This window comes from Sus scrofa, chromosome 17, assembly GCF_000003025.6.
Source record: "Sus scrofa isolate TJ Tabasco breed Duroc chromosome 17, Sscrofa11.1, whole genome shotgun sequence".
NCBI classification, from domain to species: domain Eukaryota; kingdom Metazoa; phylum Chordata; class Mammalia; order Artiodactyla; family Suidae; genus Sus; species Sus scrofa.
In genome coordinates, this window is record NC_010459.5 from 147,344 (window position 1) to 165,250 (window position 17,907).

At 45.5% G+C, this 17,907-nt stretch overlaps 1 protein-coding gene across 9 annotated transcripts in view; it reads right to left on the bottom strand.

Annotated features, from left to right (window-relative positions):
• The window catches only part of LOC110257498 (ERI1 exoribonuclease 3-like), a 96,965-nt gene that overhangs the window by 26,535 nt on the left and 52,523 nt on the right, over positions 1-17,907 (bottom strand). For 2 of the 9 annotated variants that reach the window (XM_021078347.1, XM_021078340.1), the window contains one exon: positions 15,726-15,876. The exons of the other annotated variants lie outside the window; for them this stretch is intronic. The gene's annotated coding sequence lies outside the window, so the exon portion shown is untranslated. The remainder of the gene's footprint in view (positions 1-15,725; positions 15,877-17,907) is intronic. 9 annotated transcript variants of the gene reach the window in all.

Genomic DNA, 17,907 nt, shown 5'->3' on the forward strand with positions numbered 1-17,907 from the left:
ATGAAAAAATCTAGCGAAAAGTCTGACTCTTCATCTTAAATGCAGACATAAATGTCTGTGACAGTGTTACTTGGAATAATACAGAAAGTCCTTTATAGGAAACCCTTGAAGATCCTAGTGCACACAATTATTCTTATTTACAATAAACGAGTCCAACTTTTCTATGCTTAGAGATTTTATACAACTGAAAAAAAAAAAAAACAGCTTTCAAATGGGATCAAAAGCTATAAAACCATTAGAAGTCAGTTATCCATTTGGTGTCTCCCTGAATAACGTTCCTGAAATGGTGTTCAAGTACCTCTCTTTGCCAACAGAGCTCAAAGCCCCAGAAGGGACCCAGGAACACCTACGTGCGAGGAAAGTCTCTCCTGGATGCCTTGCACCCCAGTGCAGCGATTATGGAAGGGAACATCCCTCATTAAAAAGGGAAAACCCCCACCATACTTGGGGAATGCTGTGTTCCTGTTCTCTGCCCCCACACACAGAGGCTGCCATTTTGGACAGCATCGATGGTTGTGAAATGATTCCGTTGTCACAGGAGGTTTTACTGGCCAGCAGTGGTCCAGATGAATGATGGTCTGGGGGATATGCTTTATTGATCTGCTAGGGGATTGTCCCTAAGGTAGAAGTAGTTAGTTTTATCCTCAGAAGTAACATGAAAAAGGATAGGCAAGTTTAGGGTTGACTCCAGTGGCAAGTCAGGAACTAATTATTCCTCTGCTAGGGACAATACTTAATATGAAGTCCAAATTTAAAAGCTACTAGTGCCCTGACAAACACCTCTTCCTTTAGACCTCTTCTTGGACACCACTGCTGGCCCTCAGAGGAACTATGTCATGGACACTCTCAGGCCTGGCAGTGTGATGATGGGAGATGTATTGCCATTAGCTGACACAGTGATGGTGTTGCTGATGCTCACATGTCTCTGAGGAGGTTGACTGGGGCATGTACAATGTAGTTTTACCATCAGTCACACTCTGTGCATTAGCAGCCTTGATTAGCATCAGCAGTATCACATGAAACAAACCTGTCACTAAATAGCCTTGTGCCATCTGAGCTAAACCCAGATGTTACATCGTCTCTGGTATTACAGGCGACTATTTTCACCCACTCCAACATTTTTCAAAACAACCTAAAATTGGAAACATGATTACTTTTATTGACTTTAAAAAAACTTATTTTGGGTGAAACTTCAGAAATCAAAGCCGTGCACCACTTACTGATATCCCAGAATTAAACCCACACACCTACAGGCAACTAATCTATGACAAAGGAGGCAAGAAGATACAATGGAGAAAAGACAGATCCTTCAATAAGTGGTGCTGGGAAAACTGGACAGTCACATGGAAAAGAATGAAACCAGAACACTTCCTAACACAATATACAAAAATAAAGCCAGAATAAAGACCTAGATATAAGACCAGACACTATAAAACTTTTAGAGGAAAACATAAACCAAACACTCTTTGACATAAATGACAGCAACATCTTCTCAGATCCACCTCTTAGGGGAATGGCAGTAAAAACAAAAATAAACAAATGGGACTTAATTAAACTTAAAAGTTTCTGTACAGCAAAGGAAACCCCAAACAAAATGAAAAGACAACCCACAGAATAGGAGAAAATATTTGCAAAGGAAGTGACTGACAAGGGATTAATCGCCAAAATTAAAAAACACCTCCTACAGCTCAATACCAAAAAAACAAACCCCATCAAAAAGTGGGCGTAAGATCTAAACAGACAATTCTCCAAAGAACACATACAGATAGCCAAAAAACACACAAGAAGACATTCAATATCACTCATTATTAGATAAATGAAATCAAAACCACTGTGAGGTACCACCTTACACCAGCCAGAATGGCCATCATCAAAATATCTACAACCAACAAGTGCTGGAGAGGGTGGAGAAAAAAGAACACTATTACACTGTTGTTGGGAATGTCAATTAGTGCAACCACTGTGGGAAACAGTATGGCGTTTCCTCTGAAAACTTAAACTGAATGACCATTTGATCCAGGAATCCTGGGCATGTATCCAGAGAAAAGCAGGACTCAAAAAGACACATACAATCCAGTGTTCGTTGCAGCACCCTATACAATAGCCAAGACATGGAAACAACCTAAATGTCCATTGACACAGGAGTGGATAAAGAAGACATGGTACACATACACAGTGGAATATTACTCAGCCATTAAAAGGAAAGAAATAACAGCATTTGCAGTAACACGGGTGGACCTAGAAATTATCTAAATGAAGTCAGACAATGAGACACCAACATCAAATGCTATCACTTACATGAGGAATCTAAAAAAAGGACAAAATAAACTTCTTTGTAGAACAGATACTGACTCAGAGACTTTGAAAAATTTATGGTTTCCAAATGAGACAGTTTGGGTGGGGGGATGCACTGAGGGTTTGGGATGGAAATGCCATAAAATTTGCTTGTGGCGTTCCTGTCGTGGCACACTGGTCAAGGAATCTGACGAGGAAACATGAGGTTCTGTATTCAATCCCTGGCCTCGCTCAGTGGGTTCAGGATCTGGCATTGCCATGAGCTGTGGTGTAGGTTAAAGATGCAGCTCTGATTCCACATTGCTGTGGCTCTGCATAGGCTGGTAGCTACAGCTCCAATTAGACCCTCTAGCCTGGGAACCTCCGTATGCTGCAGGTGCAGCCCTAGAAAAGACAGACAATAAAATTGCTTGTGATGATTGTTGTACACTTATAAATGTAATACAATCCATTGAGTAATTAAAAAAAAAAATACAACGCTGTGGCCACATCTCGGAGGGCTCCCATCCTTTCAGTTCTTGGTTCTTCGTGGATTACAGTCACGAGCAAACAAGAAATCCCTCAACAAACAAGGCCATGCTACAGCAGTACTATCTCACTGAGCCAGCTCCTGCCTTTTAGAGAGATTGATAGTGTGTCCAGACCAAAAAATCCAGTGTCTAGGACATCCCAAGTGTTGCAATGTTTGGGAACCATGTGATGGCGATAAGGACTGTGGAGGTGGATTTGGAGAATCTTGCTGCCCCTGGAACCATTGTCTGACTGGGTAGTGGCAGTGCGGGAACAAGGTGTTTGTCTGGACAGCTGGAGGTGTGATGGCATCAACCACTGTGGGGACCCCTCTGATGAGTAGGCCTGTGGTGAGTCCTGCCCCTCCCCCCCACCTTTTGTTCCAAGGGAAGGTTGTCCTATGTGGAAAGCTTTCTTCAAGTTGTGTTTTAATTCCTTCAACTGAGACTGCCATCCTATATCTAAAAATGGGATGTTTCCTAGCAGTAACCAAGATTTACTTATCTTATCCATGGAAACATAACACAGTGCTTAAATTGTAACTCTGCAATGGACACTCACGGCATGGCCTAGAATATTTCCACTATTCAATTCTGGCCAGTGCACAGAATTCCTGAGCCCCAGTATCCAAAGTAAGTCTCCTAACAGCATATGGAAGGGAAACATTTCTTACTAAAAAACGAAATCTCTCTCCAAATCTGGTGAATGCACATTCCCACCCTTTTTTTACCCTTAAACACAATGAAGTGGAACTTCCAACCTTTTCTTTCTTTTTCTTTTTTTTTTTTCCTTTAGGGCCGCACCTGCAGCACATGGAAGTTCCAAGACTAGTGGTAGAATTGGTGTTGCCCACCTATATCATAGCCACAGCAATGCCAGATCCGAGCTGCATCTGAAGTCCACACCACAGCTTAAGACAAAGCTGGATCCTTAAACCACTGAGCAAGGCCAGGGATCAAACCTGCATCCTCATGGATACTAGTCAGGTTCATTAAATGCTGAGCCACGAAGGGAACTCCCTGGAACTCCCAAATTTTGTGTGAACAATTTCATGCTCTTTTTTCCTTTACACTTAAATCTGAAGTATCAAATGTGTTCCAATTCTAACATTTGTATATATTCTATAACCTGGTGTCTTAAGAGAATACTTCTTTTAGGGCTAGTGCTATTTGACTGTAATACCATTTCAAGCAGAACTATTCAATACTAACTAGTTCAGTACAATTTTAATACTATATAAATCCAGGACCTAGATGTCTTGACATCTTTACTATCATGTCTTAACACTTAGTTCCTAGAAACTCTGCTTAAAAAGATAACTTCCAGAATAGAAGGACTGGAGCTCAACTTCTCTCCTAAAAACAACAAAATTCAAAACCAAAGACTGAGCACTCTTCACCCAAATGGACCGGAAACCTTAAAAAAGATACCCTACCCCTGAAGAAAAAGAGGACGCCACATCAAGAGGGGTGCCAGAAGTAGAAGAGAGAGAGAAGGAGACAGAAAATATATTCCAAGAGATAATAGCCAAAAACATCCCTCACATGGGGAAGGAATCACTCACTCAAATCCAGGAAGCACAACGAGTACCATATAAAATAAACCCAAGGAGGAACACCCCAAGACAACATACTAATCAAAATGACCAAAATTAAAGACAAAGAGAAAATCTTGAACGCAGCTAAGGAAAAGAAACAAATAACATACAAGGGAACCCCAATAAGGCTATCAAAGATTTTTCAGCAGAAACTCTGCAGGCCAGAAGGGAGTGGCATGATATACTTCATGTGATGACAGGGAAAAACCTCCAACCAAGATTACTCTACCCAGCAAGGCTCTCATTCAGATTTGAAGGAGAAATCAAAACCTTCACAGATCAGCAAAAGCTGAGAGAATTCAGCAACACTAAACCAGCCTTACAACAAATACTAAAGGAACTTCTCTTGGCAGAAAAGAACACGAGAAGAAGGAAAGGAAAAACAGCAGCAAAAACAAATCCAAAGTAATTAATAAAATGGCAATAAGAACATACATATCAATAATTACCTTAAATGTGAATGGACTAAACGCCCCAACCAAAAGACATAGACTGGATGAATGGATACAAAAACAAGACCCATATATATGCTGTCTTCAAGAGACCCACTTCACTTCTAGGGACACATACAAATTGAAAGAGAGGACAGAAGAAAATATTTCATGCAAACGGGGATCAAAAGAAAGCTGGAGTAGCAATACTCATATCAGACAAAATAGACTTTCAAATGAAGAATATTTTCAGGGACAAAGAAGGACATGACATAATGATCAAAGGATCAATCCAAGAAGATGATATAACAATTTTAAATATGTACGCACCCAACACAGGTTCACCACAATATATAAGGCAACTGCTAACAACCTTCAAAGGACAAATCAACAATAACACAATCATAGTGGGGGACATTAACAACCCACTTACAGCAATGGACAGATCAACCAGACAGAAAATCAATAAGGAAACACAAGCCCTGAATGAAGCATTAATCCAGAGGGACTTCATAGACATTTATAGGACAATTCATCCAAAAGCAACAGAACACACATTCTTCTCAAGTGCACATGGAACATTCTCTAAGAGTGATCACATCCTGGGCTACAAATCCAACCTCAGTAACTTTAAGAAAATTGAAATCATATCAAGCATTTTTTCGGACCACAACACTATACAACTGGAAATCAACAAGAAGAAAAAAACTGCAAAAAACACAAACACGTGGAGACTCAACAACATGCTAACAAACAACCAATGGATCACTGAAGAAATCAAAGAAGAAATTAAAACATACCTAGAAGCAAATGACAATGAAGATAACACTCCAAAACTTATGGGATGCAGCAAAATCCCGTTCTATGAGGAAAGTTAATGGCAATACAAGCCCACCTCAGGAAACAAGAAAAATCTCAAATAAACAAGCTAACTTTACATCTAAAGCAGCTCGAGAGAGAACAAACAAGACCTAAAGTGAGTAGAAGGAAAGAAATCACAGAGATCAGAGCAGAAATCAATGAAATAGAAACAACCATAGAAAAGATCAATGAAACAAAAAGCTGGTTCTTTGAAAATATCAACAAAATTGATAAACCCCTAGCTAGACTTATCAAGCAAAAAAGAGAGAGGACTCAAATCAGTAAAATTAGAAATGAAATAGGAGAAGTAACAACGGACATCACAGAAATACAAAGGATCATAAGAGACTACTATATGCAACTATACACCAATAAAAGGGAAAACCTAGAAGAAATGGACAAATTCTTAGAAAAGCACAATCTTCCAAGACTAAACCAAGATGAAATAGAAAAGATGAATGGACCCATCACAAGAACTGACATTGAAAACTTCCAACAAACTAAAGTCCAGGACAAGATGGCTTCACAGGCGAATTCTATCAAACATTTAGAGAAGAACTAACACCTCTCCTTCTGTAACTATTTCAAAAAACTGCAGAGGAAGGGATACTCCGAAACTCATTCTATGAGGCCACCATCACCCTGGTACCAAAACCAGACAAAGATACCACACACACAATATAAAACCACAGGCCAATTTCACTGATGAGCATCGATGCAAAAATCCTCAACAAAATACTAGCAAACCACATCCAACAATCCATTAAAAGGATTGTACATCATGGTCAAGTGGGATTTATCCCAGGGATACAAGGGTTCTTCAATATCCGCAAGTCCATCAGTGTGATACACCACATTAACACACTGAAGAATAAAATCCATATGAACCTCTCAATAGACACGGAAAAAGCCTTTGACAAAATCCAACACCCATTTCTGATAAAAACCCTTCAGAAAGTGGGCATAACAGGAACCTACCTCAACATGATAAAGGCCATATATGACAAACCCACAGTGAACATCATTCTCAATGGTGAAAAGCTGAAAGATTTCCTGCTGAGATCAGGAACAAGACAAGGATGTCCACTCTCGCCACTACTCTTCAACATAGTTCTGGAAGTCCTAGCCACAGCAATCAGAGAAGTAAAAGAAATAAAAGGAATCCAAATTGGAAAGGAAGAAGTAAAACTATCACTGTTTGCAGATCACATGATACTATACCTAGAGAATCCTAAAGACTCTACCAGAAAACTGTTAGAGCTCATCCACGAATTTGGCAAAGTCGCAGGATACAAAATTAATACACAGAAATCGATGGCATTTCTATATACTAACAATGAAAGATCAGAAAAAGATAATAGGGAAGCAATCCCCTTTACCATCACATCCAAAAGAATAAAATACCTAGGAGTAAACCTACCTAAAGAAACAAAAGACCTGTACTCGGAAAACTATAAGCCACTGATGAAAGAAATCAAAGATGACACAAATCGATGGAAAGACATACCATGCTCGTGGAATGGAAGAGTTAATATGATCAAAATGACTATACTACCTAAGGCAATCTACAGATTCAGTGCAATCCCTATCAAATTACCAAGGACATTTTTCACAGAACTCAAAATATTTTAAAGTTTGTTTGGAAGCACAACAGACCCAGAATAGCCAAAGACATCCTGAAAAAGAAAAATGGAGCTGGAGGAATCAGGCTTCTGGACTTCAGACTATACTACAGAGCAACAGTCATCAAAACCGCATGGTACTGGCACAAAGACAGACATATAGATCAGTGGAAAAGGATAGAAAGCCCATAATTACACCCACGCACCTACAGCCAACTAATCTATGACAAAGGAGGCATGAATAGACAATGGAGAAAGGACAGCTTGTTCAACAAGTGGTGCTGGGAAAACTGGACAGCCACATGGAAAAGGATGAAATTAGAATACTCCCTAACACCATACACAAAAATCAACTCCAAATGGATTAGAGACATAGATATAAGACCAGACACTATCAAACTCCTAGAGGATAACATAGGCCAAATACTTTCTGACATAAAAACCAGCAACATCTTCTCAGATCCACCTATCAGAGTACTGACAATAAAAACAAAAATAAATAAATGTGACCTACTCAAACTTCAAAGTTTCTGCATAACAAAGGAAACCCTAAACAACACAAAAAGACAACCCACAGAATTGGAGAAAATCTTTGCAAGTGAATCGACTGACAAGGGATTAATCTCCAAAATTTACAAACACCTCCTGCAGCTCCATACCAAAAAAAACCAAACAACCCCATCAACAAATGGGCACAAGATCTAAACAGACAGTTCTCCAAAGAAGACATACAGATGGCCAAAAAACACATGAAAAGATGTTAAACATCACTCATTATTAGAGAAATGCAAATCAAAACCTCTCTGAGGTACCACCTTACACCAGCCAGAATGGCCATCATCCAAAAGTCTACAAACAGTAAGTGCTGGAGAGGGTGTGGAGAAAAAGGAACCCTAGTACACTGTTGGTGGGATTGGAAATTGGTGCCACCACTGGGGAAAGCAGTATGGAGAGTCTTCAGAAAACTCAAAATAGAAGTATCATTTGATCCAGCAATCCCACTCCTGGGCATCTATCCAGAGAAAACCATGACTCGCAAAGACACATGTACTCCGATGTTCATTACTGCACTATTTACAATAGCCAAGACATGGAAACAACCTAAATGTCCATTGAGAGAGGAGTGGATCAAGAAGATGTGGTACATATACACAATGGAATATTACTCAGCCATTAAAAAGAACGAAATACTGGCATTCTTAGCAACATGAATGGACCTAGAAACTATCATGCTAAGTGAAGTCAGCCAGACAATGAGACACCAACATAAAATGCTTTCACTGACATGTGGAATCTGAAAACAGGACAGACTGAACTTCTTTGCAGAACAGATGCTGACTCACAGACATTGAAAAACTATAGTCTCCGGAGGAGACAGTTTGGGGGGCGGGGGATGTGCCTGGGCTGTGGGATGGAAATCCTGTGAAGTCAGATTGTTATGATCATTATACAACTACAGATGTGATAAATTCATTTGAATAATAAAAAAATTATTTAAATAAAATAAAATAAAATAAAATGTCACTGCAGAGCTGAGAACTACACCTGGCACTAGGACTTCCAGGCAAGCCCCGAGGTCACCCCAGATAGGAAGAGGAGGGCAACTGTGAGGCTAGAGGGAGCCAGCTGAATCCCCCAATTAGAAGGGGGACCAGAATCACCCGTATCATTCTCATAAAGGCCTCGGACTGCTTGGTTGAGAGGACCGAACAAGAAGGAAAGGCCTCTTGCACTGAGAAAGTATCACCCGGGCCTCCCTGGCCGAACACTCCCCACCCTACCTCCCATCAACCTTAGCCAACTCCCTTCACTTGAGGACCCATGGGTAAGGGGCTCTGGGCCATCCTTCCAGATCTGGGGAGGGGGTACCTCTGGCACCAGTCCCAATAGGAAGCTACTTCCCCCATAGACGTCAGGGGCCACAGCTGCTTATATTGCCTACTTGACAAATGAGGAAACAGAGGTTCCTCAAGGGTGGTAATGCAACTTGCCCAAGATCCTGCAACGAGGAGGTGGCAGAGCCAGGACTGAAACCCAGGTCACTCTTAACCCTCAAGGTCCTGCTCTTTCCGCAACGGCACACAGCTTCTCTGAGGAGGGGCTGATCACCTCCCTGTCACCTGTGTGTCCCTGTCCTGCGCTTCTACTCCCTCCCACCATAATACACATGCACCTCTGGCCTGGCATGGCCACAGCTGCCATGCAGCACAGGGCTGGGCTCCAGGCCAGGGTGAACCCAGCCTGGCAGAGAAAGCCCTGGGCATGAGCCAGGCCATCACCTGGGAGTCTCCACAGCTTAGAGGGCATGGCTGAAAGCACACACCTTCCCTTGGGTACCCTCGGCACAGCTCTGATCAGCAGTGTCTGATCTGGCAGCAGCCTGATGTTCAGGGGGCAAATGACATTTAATTTCCTCCTGGTTTCACTATGGTACAGACAAAAGGTCGTCACCTGCGTCTGGGTCTGGCAGCACAGCTGGAAATGTTCCAAGACATGCTTCTCTGGAGAGTTCCCAAACAAACCAGAACACAGGTGGGAGCAGAGGGATGCCCCGAAGACCAAGCCACCCGGCCTTCCAGAGAAAACCAGCTTCAAATCCCCATTGGCAAGCAGTTTCCCGAAGCCTCCAAAAGGCACTGTATATGCTTAGAGCACTTCCATGCTTTATGGTCCACTTGCCAACTATCTCTACTCCCATTTCTCCCACAGAGTCCATATAAATGACCACATGAAGGACACAAGAGCCACAAGCACCCTGTGGAACAGCACAAGATGCACATCCCCAGTGCCACAAATACTTCACAAAATCAAAGACTCTATCTCCCTGCCCCTCTCTACTGAAACAGTAAGATCAACGCCTCTCCAGAGTCCCTCCCACCAGAATTCTTCCAGGGAAAGGGCACAGTGCCCCATCTGCTGTAGCTGGGTGACTGCTTGGAGCTACCACCAGGACCTGGTCAGCGCTCTTTCCCCAGTGGGCAGCAAGGAGTGGGCCCGGGGAGGACGATGAGCAGGTGACAGGTTCCCAGGGCATGCGGGTCCATGTCTCAGCTGGGGAGCTCTTCTCTGTTTGGCTCAGGAGCTCCGAAGCGGTTTGTGTGGTCTCCAAGACACCGCACTCATTGCCCATGAGAGTCTCCACATGGCCTGTGGCCATCCTGACCCTTTGCCTGGGCTGCTTTGTGTGGCCTATGATGCCCTCTGGAGGCTCCATGGAGAGCATCACGCAGGCGTTCAGGATGTGGGATACAGTTTGACCTCTGCTTCAAGGACATGGCTGTTCCCCTTACCCCACTGATCTCTGCCCTGACCCCAGCTCCCTGACTCCTATAGGATGTGTAACCCTTGGCCTACAGCACCACACTTCTGATTGGCATTTTAAACCATGCTCCATGGAGCTCTGGGGTTCTAGGAGGGACATCGGGCTACTCCGTGGAATGGGGCAAGAGGAGGAAGAATGGACAGGGACCTGCCCCAGCTTCAATCAGAACAGCTCAACTTTTCTATGTTTTATTATATTGGGCTTATGCATTTTATTTCCAAAAAGTTTCCTGCTAAATAAATCCTACCCATTTGGTCTTTCTACTGTGCTGCTTGTGGTTCTCATGACATTCAGCTTGTATCTTCCTTGTAGTGTCCTCATGCTCTACCACACTTATTATTTAGCCTGCAATTGGCTACACACGTGCTGCTCCTTCTGTCCTCATCACCTGCTGGTCCCTACAGTCCTCAGCACAGTACTTACTGCGCCCAGAGCAACTCTCAACAGGGGCTTATTTCAGGGTCCTGCTAGAATATCCTCCCAGGACACACAGTGGGGTGTGCCTTCGATGGCAGTTTCCGACAGGATTCCTTGGAAGAGAAGAACTGCAGTGGACGGTGACTGATATTTATAGGAAAATCCTAGTCAAGACACGTGGCACGTGCCACTCTTAAATCACCAAGTGGGGCACACTTGCTACCATCATCAATCATCTGTGTCACCCTCTGGGGGACCAATTAGACTTTTGCATCTGTCCAGTCTTTGGGCAAAATACAGTCTATACCAACAGGAATGATCACTCTTAGAAGTTTCCAAACCATGAACGTTGACCATGAGGATACAGGATGATGCTCTTCAGCCAAGTACTCAAGGGTCTGCTCCCCTGGAGAGGCGTCACTATCCCACAGTTTTGCTCATTGAGCTGGAAATGGGCGAAGCCCCTTGGGCCCATCAACCACCTGGGTCTCCTTGTCCAGCCAGATTTGGGGAGGGGGGGTAGTGGGATTGTGCCCCTCCTAGCCAAAGACACTTGTTATTAAGTCCTAGATCCCCTTATTGGGGGGGAGTAGCAATGCGCCTTCTCCCTCCCTCCACACCCCCCCACCCCACATATGCCTCCCAGCAGGGCCAGGGAGGAGAGCCATTAGTGTGTGCCTGAGCAGACAATGGGGAGAAGTCTCCAGAGCAAAGGACAACTGCAGCAATTACAATGCAGGGAGGTTCCGAAGCTATTTGACTGGGTGACCCTGAGGTCGCTGCATCTGACTCCCACACCTGGATAAATATTGTATGAGTGAGGAGAGGGCCAAGTGATGGAGATGGAGCTGTCAGAGTGCTCCTCCTCCTTCCACTCCTTTCCCACCCCACAGGGCTGCCTCCAGCCACACACGTCAAGAACATTATTTACAGCCCTGACAGTCAGCGCAATCTCCCTGCTAACCAAGAGGAAATGGAGGAAGTCAACTTGCCAAAAATTGACTATGGCAATTGAAGAAGAATCCAGGGCTGTGGGGGAAGGGAGCTGAGCCAACGCTGAGACGCAAGGCTTCCCCCGCATTCTGGATCCAGCTGGTGCACATACTCTGCATCACCAACAGCAGAGAGTAAATCAAAAAAGGAGCATCCGTCCACCTTTCGGGGCCCCATAGTGGAAAAACTCCTGGATCTCATCACTAACCAGGCGTTCCTGGACAAAGACGGGAGTCCTAGCCACCTGCCCAGGGGAAACAGGACTGGAGACATGCCACTCACCCAGCGGGTCCCCTAGCTGACCTAGTGGGAAAAGGCCATGAGCAGGAAAGGCAGACAGCAGAAAGGGGTCAGGGTGGGGGAAGAAGAGGAGAACGTCTGAATGCAGGCTGTGCCTCAGCCCCACGTGCTGCTCCTCCAGTCCTGCTCTAATGCACCGACATGCCTCTGAAGACAAGGAGCTGTTTGCAGTCAGCACCGTGATTTGTCAATAATTATTTCCATGGTGTCACATTGCTATCACTCTGTTTACAAAGAGACAGGCTGCCTCGGGCTGCCTGCAAGAAAGAATTGCAGAGAAAAAGGTCTGTCAGGCTCCCGGGATTCTCTAGGTTGGCTGGCTTTCTTCCTCAAACCAACATCCTTGCAGGCTTTGGAAGAAACAGTTTTACAGAACTACCAAGTCTAAGTCGTGTCACCCTTTAGTCAGGTACACAGAATTTATCCCACCTGCTCACAGGTGCCCTTCTCAAAGCCCAACAGAGCTAAGTCCCCAGAGTCCACAGATCACTCAGGCACAGGCCACTACACCACCAGCCCCAGCCTCAAATTCCCAGCCTTCACCTTCCAGGACCCCTCCTTCCTGACTCTTCTTCCTCCCTAGGGTGCTCACAGCCTCTCACATGCTCTTAGGGGCCTAATGATAGAAACCTATTTCAGAAGCACCACCCCACTGGCCTGGATGGCAGCTGTGAATCTGCCAGCCACTGTTCAGGAGCAAAGCTGCTCAGGTGCCAACTCCCCTGTCACCCCCAGGTGCCTGAGCGGCTGTAAGGAGATCCTCACTGAGCTTCCCAGATCAGGACAGAACCCAGGAGAGGGCTGGTGGTTTTCTTTAGCACAAAGTAATGTCTCCATTACTCTGGCTGGGAATTAAGAGGACAGATTGGCAAGCACTGACAAAACAGAGGTCACTCATCTTACAGGCCGGGGAAGATGGGGGTTAATTCTCTCCTGTCACAGAGGGAATCAGACTCCTGGATAGTGGATGGAAGCACCAATCTTTTTTTTTTTTTTAATTACTCAAATGAATTTATCACATCTGCAGTTGTATAATGATCATAACAATCTGATTTCACAGGATTTCCATCCCACAGCCCAAGCACATCCCCCCACCCCCCAAAACTGTCTCCTCCGGAAACCCTAAGTTTTTCAAGGAAGCACCAATCTTGAGAAACCCTTTCACTGCCAAGCAGCAGCAGAAAAGGCAGATGAAAGCCCACAGAAGCCCTAAAGAGGCCCCGTCAAGGTGCCAAGGACCACTGCCACCCAGCTCTCCCTGCACCACCACAGAATCTCATGGGACAGAGGAGCCTGGACAAGACTAAGATTCTCCTGGCATCAGGGTCCAAAAGGCAGAGGGCAGTGCTGGCTGCCTGCATTGAAATGTAAACCCCATGAAGGCAGGATGTTTTGGAAGTTTTATCTCTTTGTTCACTGCTAAATCCTCAATGCCTAGAACAGTGTAAGACACGAAATGGGTGTTCAATAAACATTTGCTGAAAGAATAAAGCAATGGGCCACAAGGGCTCAAAGGCCACTTCACAGGCCTAGAGCCAGCCCCTCTCTATCACAGGAGTTAAGAGAAGAAGGCAGCCAGTGCAGATGCCACGAGAGACAGGGCAGACAATTCGGTTTGAAAGGATGGGGGAGATTGGGACATGCTGATAGGCCTAGGGAGCTGCTTATACCAGATTGGATATTCACATAGTCATGGAACAAACATGTACTGAAGGGCTAAAGAAGGAAGGTAGTCCAACAAAAGGAGCAGATATAAACTGCAGTGGAATAATACAACGGCATCCAACCTGGCAATAAAAAGGCTGAATTACCAATACATACATACAATGACATGAAGGAATCTCTCATATGTTATGTTGAGCAAAGGAAATCAGACTCAAGAGAGTACACCTTGTATGATTCCATTTATGTGGAAGTCAACGACAGGCAAAGGAACCAAAAGTAAAATAGAAGAGCCAGTAGCTACCTGATGGGGGAAGGGGCACCAGGGAAGCTCCTAGATTGGTGGAAAGGGTTCTCCATCTTGATCTGGGGGCTGATTACACAGGAATATACTTATATAAAAATATATCCAGCTGCCCATTTCACATTTGTATACTGTATGCACCCTACTATACCTATTTCAAACCTCCCTTTCTAAAAAAACAAACTAAAAAAAAAAGTTGGGTCTCAAGATTAACATAATGAGTATTTAAAAAAAACACAGAAATACCTTCCCCAAAGAAGAATCTTTTTCAGGATTAACAGTGGCTCTTTCTTCCTGGAGTTTAGGACATAAGCCCTCCAGCCTTCACTCTCTATTTGCCAGAGGACAGAGGGACCCAAACAAATGGCCAAGGCCTGGGAAAGCCCCAAACTGTTCCAAACACAAAGGAGAGCAGCCTGAGTCTTAGGCCAGGGAGGTGGTGACCTGCAGGAGGCTGCGTGCAGCCTCTCCTCCAGCCCACATGAGCTCCAAGGAAGCAGAGCTTGGCATACATGGCCGAGCTGAGTGCCGCTGGTCCTGGCGCCCTCTGAAGCAGCCTGTCAAATTCCCCCATGGGGCACAGACTGGATGTCCACAGACTGCCTGCAAGAGCCCAGACAGCGAACTAACTTGTCTTCCTGACAAGCTCAGCAGAGACTGGCTGAATTATCCCAACTCTGAGCAATGGTCAAGGGCTGAGTGCCTACAGCCCCTCCTGCCAGCAAGGAGACGTGGCAAGAACCTCATGGAGGGTCGAGGGGCGCTCCTTGCATCAGAATGGGGACCAGAAATGAGGCGGCCTCACTCATCTCAGGACCAGTGAAGCAGTGAGAGCCATCATAACATATGAGAGATTCCTTCCATGTCTGTTGTGTGGGCAAGAACTAAGTATGTTCTGCCACAGGGCATCTCAGAGCCCAGGCCACCTGCACTAGAGAAAAGGCAGGCATCAGTCTGACACGGGAACATGCTGGCAGCCAGCACCTCACTGTGATGGTCCATTAGGCTGAACCCCCTTCCAGGGTGGGAGATCCTGAGCAGTACTGCTCCCCCTCCCTCCTCCTGGCACCACCTCACAGGATCATGACACTGAGCACCGTGGTCTGGGGTCTCCTAGGCAAAAAGGCAAACATGGCCCCATTTCCAAAGCACTTCTCACAGACCTAGCAAAAAGGCCAGTCTGCACTCCACCAGCCACACAGGTTGTTTAAGGCCTAGGAGCTGGGCAGGTACAGGCTAGCAGCACACAGCACACAGGCCTAAAAACTCCCTCTGCAAATCCCACTGAACATTCAGTGTCACTTGTGCTTGGGAAAGAAAGCCCACTTTAGCGCCTGCCCTCGATCCTTCCCCAGCCCTCTTAGAATGCCCAGTTCTCTGAGAGATGGCGGGGGGGGGGAGAAGGGCTCACCTGCTGCTGCCAGCCAATTAGAAGGTTGCTTTGCAGGCTGCTGTGTCCCAAGGAGTCCAGGGCAGAATGCCTATCATCTGCAGGTGCCCGCTCCGTGTCATCAAGGCTTCTCCTGGCCCTTGTGGTGGAGCATTCATAGACCCTTCCTTCCCTACTCAGAAAGAGTTGTAGCTCAGTTCCACTTTGCTAAGCCCTATTTGGCAACGTGTCTAAACACATGCAAACTTAATTAGTTCAGGAGGGGAGCCCTTGCAGTGACAGATAAAAGTATCAGGAAATGAGACAAGTCAGACTGCCAGGGAGTTGTCACTCCGGCCCCTTCCCCCAGCAGGCTGCTAATCAAAGGTGATACAACTCAGTGCTGGGACCAAATGGCAAAGCCATGGACAAGGTTCTCATGAGCTTAGTGACACGATGAGATGTCCCATGTGCTTCCAAACGAACTACAGGATAGAGGTGACCAAAGTAATATTGGCAGTGGTTTCCTTCAAACCCAAGGAGTCATTCATCTGTAGCTCAGCAAGGAGGCTCTCAGCCCCAAAGCATCCCCCACCACCCCTCCTGGGCAACCACACCCACACATCAAAGGGAACCTAACAGTCCAGACCCCTGCCAACACCAGACCAGGTACCGGAAGCAGAACATGTCAGAGAACACCTGAGGCTCTTCATTTGTTGGGGGGCGGGAATGGTTATAAATATGATTTATTTCACAGGATTGTAGTAAGGATTAAACAAGATCATGTCTCATGTATAAAGTGCACAGCAAGGGAGTTCCCATTGTGGTTCAAAGGGTTACAAACCCAACCAGTATCCATAAGAGGGTGCATTTGATCCCTGGCCTCACTCAGTGGGTTAAGGATCTGGTGCTGCTGTGGCCATACTGTAGGCCAGCAGCTGCAGCTCCAATTTGATCCCTGGTCTGGGAACCTCCATATGTCATGGGGGCAGGCCTTAAAAGACCAAAAAGAAAAAGCACAGCAAGGCCCCTGATATATATACACAGTAAGTGCTCAATAAATGCTGGCTATCCTTATGTAAACTTTTCTGCAGCAGTCCCAGCCCTCTAACCTAGAAGCACAAATCTCTCAGAGAAAGCCCTTCACATGGTGCCTAGCACCAAACTCCTCCTCCCTGGCCCAGACCCATGTGCCATCTCATCCAGTGCCCACCGTGTGGAGGTCCCAACACCCAGAGCTGGCAGCGGAAAACCCAGGAGCTTCCTGGCACTAACAGTCCAGTTCTCTAGCCTCTCACTCCCAGGCTGGTACAGGAGGGCCTGAGAGTCCTTCCTCCGTTCCATTTTCCCTGAATCTACCCACCAGGACCCTCTGCCATCTTCCTGAGCAGAGTCCACAGACCCACTCCATGGCTTGGTTGTCATTTATTCAACAGATACTTATGGAACAACTATTACAAGTCAAACATTGTCTAGGGTTATAATGGCGCCCGCGATCTAAGGAAAGAGACAAGTCATGGCAGCTACAATACAATTTCTTGTATGAGTAAGTACACATGCCCAGGAACACATAAGAAGGCACCAAGAGAAAGAGGTTAAGAGGGACCATTAGGAACTGGCCAGGAGCTCTCTGGCTGGGGTGGGGCTCAATACATAGAGAGCATCAAGATATGAGGCTGGAGAAATAAACAAGAGCTTTGAAAGCTTCAATAAGCAGTGTGACTTTGCCTCCAGGGCAACGGGAAGCTGTGAAGGGTATGAAGCGGGTGTGATGTAATCTGCCACAATCAAGAGGACAGAATAGAACAAACAAGACAGAGAGATCAGCTAGAAGACTTTCGTAAGAACTCGAGAAGAGTATGGTGACCTGAGCTAGGGCAGTGGTAGTGGGTTTAGAAAGAAGGCACCGACTGTGAGAAACCTCTGGGAGAAAAGGTCAACAGGATCTGACAATTAACTGGTTACGGGCAGAGGAAGAACCAAGGATGACGCCCAGGTTTCTGACAGAACTACTGAATAGATGGTACCAACCATTGCTTGAGAGAATGATGGAGGACAAGGTGTTAGGAGAAAAATACCACCTGAGCTTTAAGGGGTCTGTGGATATCTAGGTAAGACAGAGACTAGGAGCTAGAAAAGAAGGCTTGGAGTTCAGATGGCAGACTCAGCAGATTCACTTTCTCCAGTGGCATCACTGCTGCCATGTCAGTTCCCATTTCTCAGA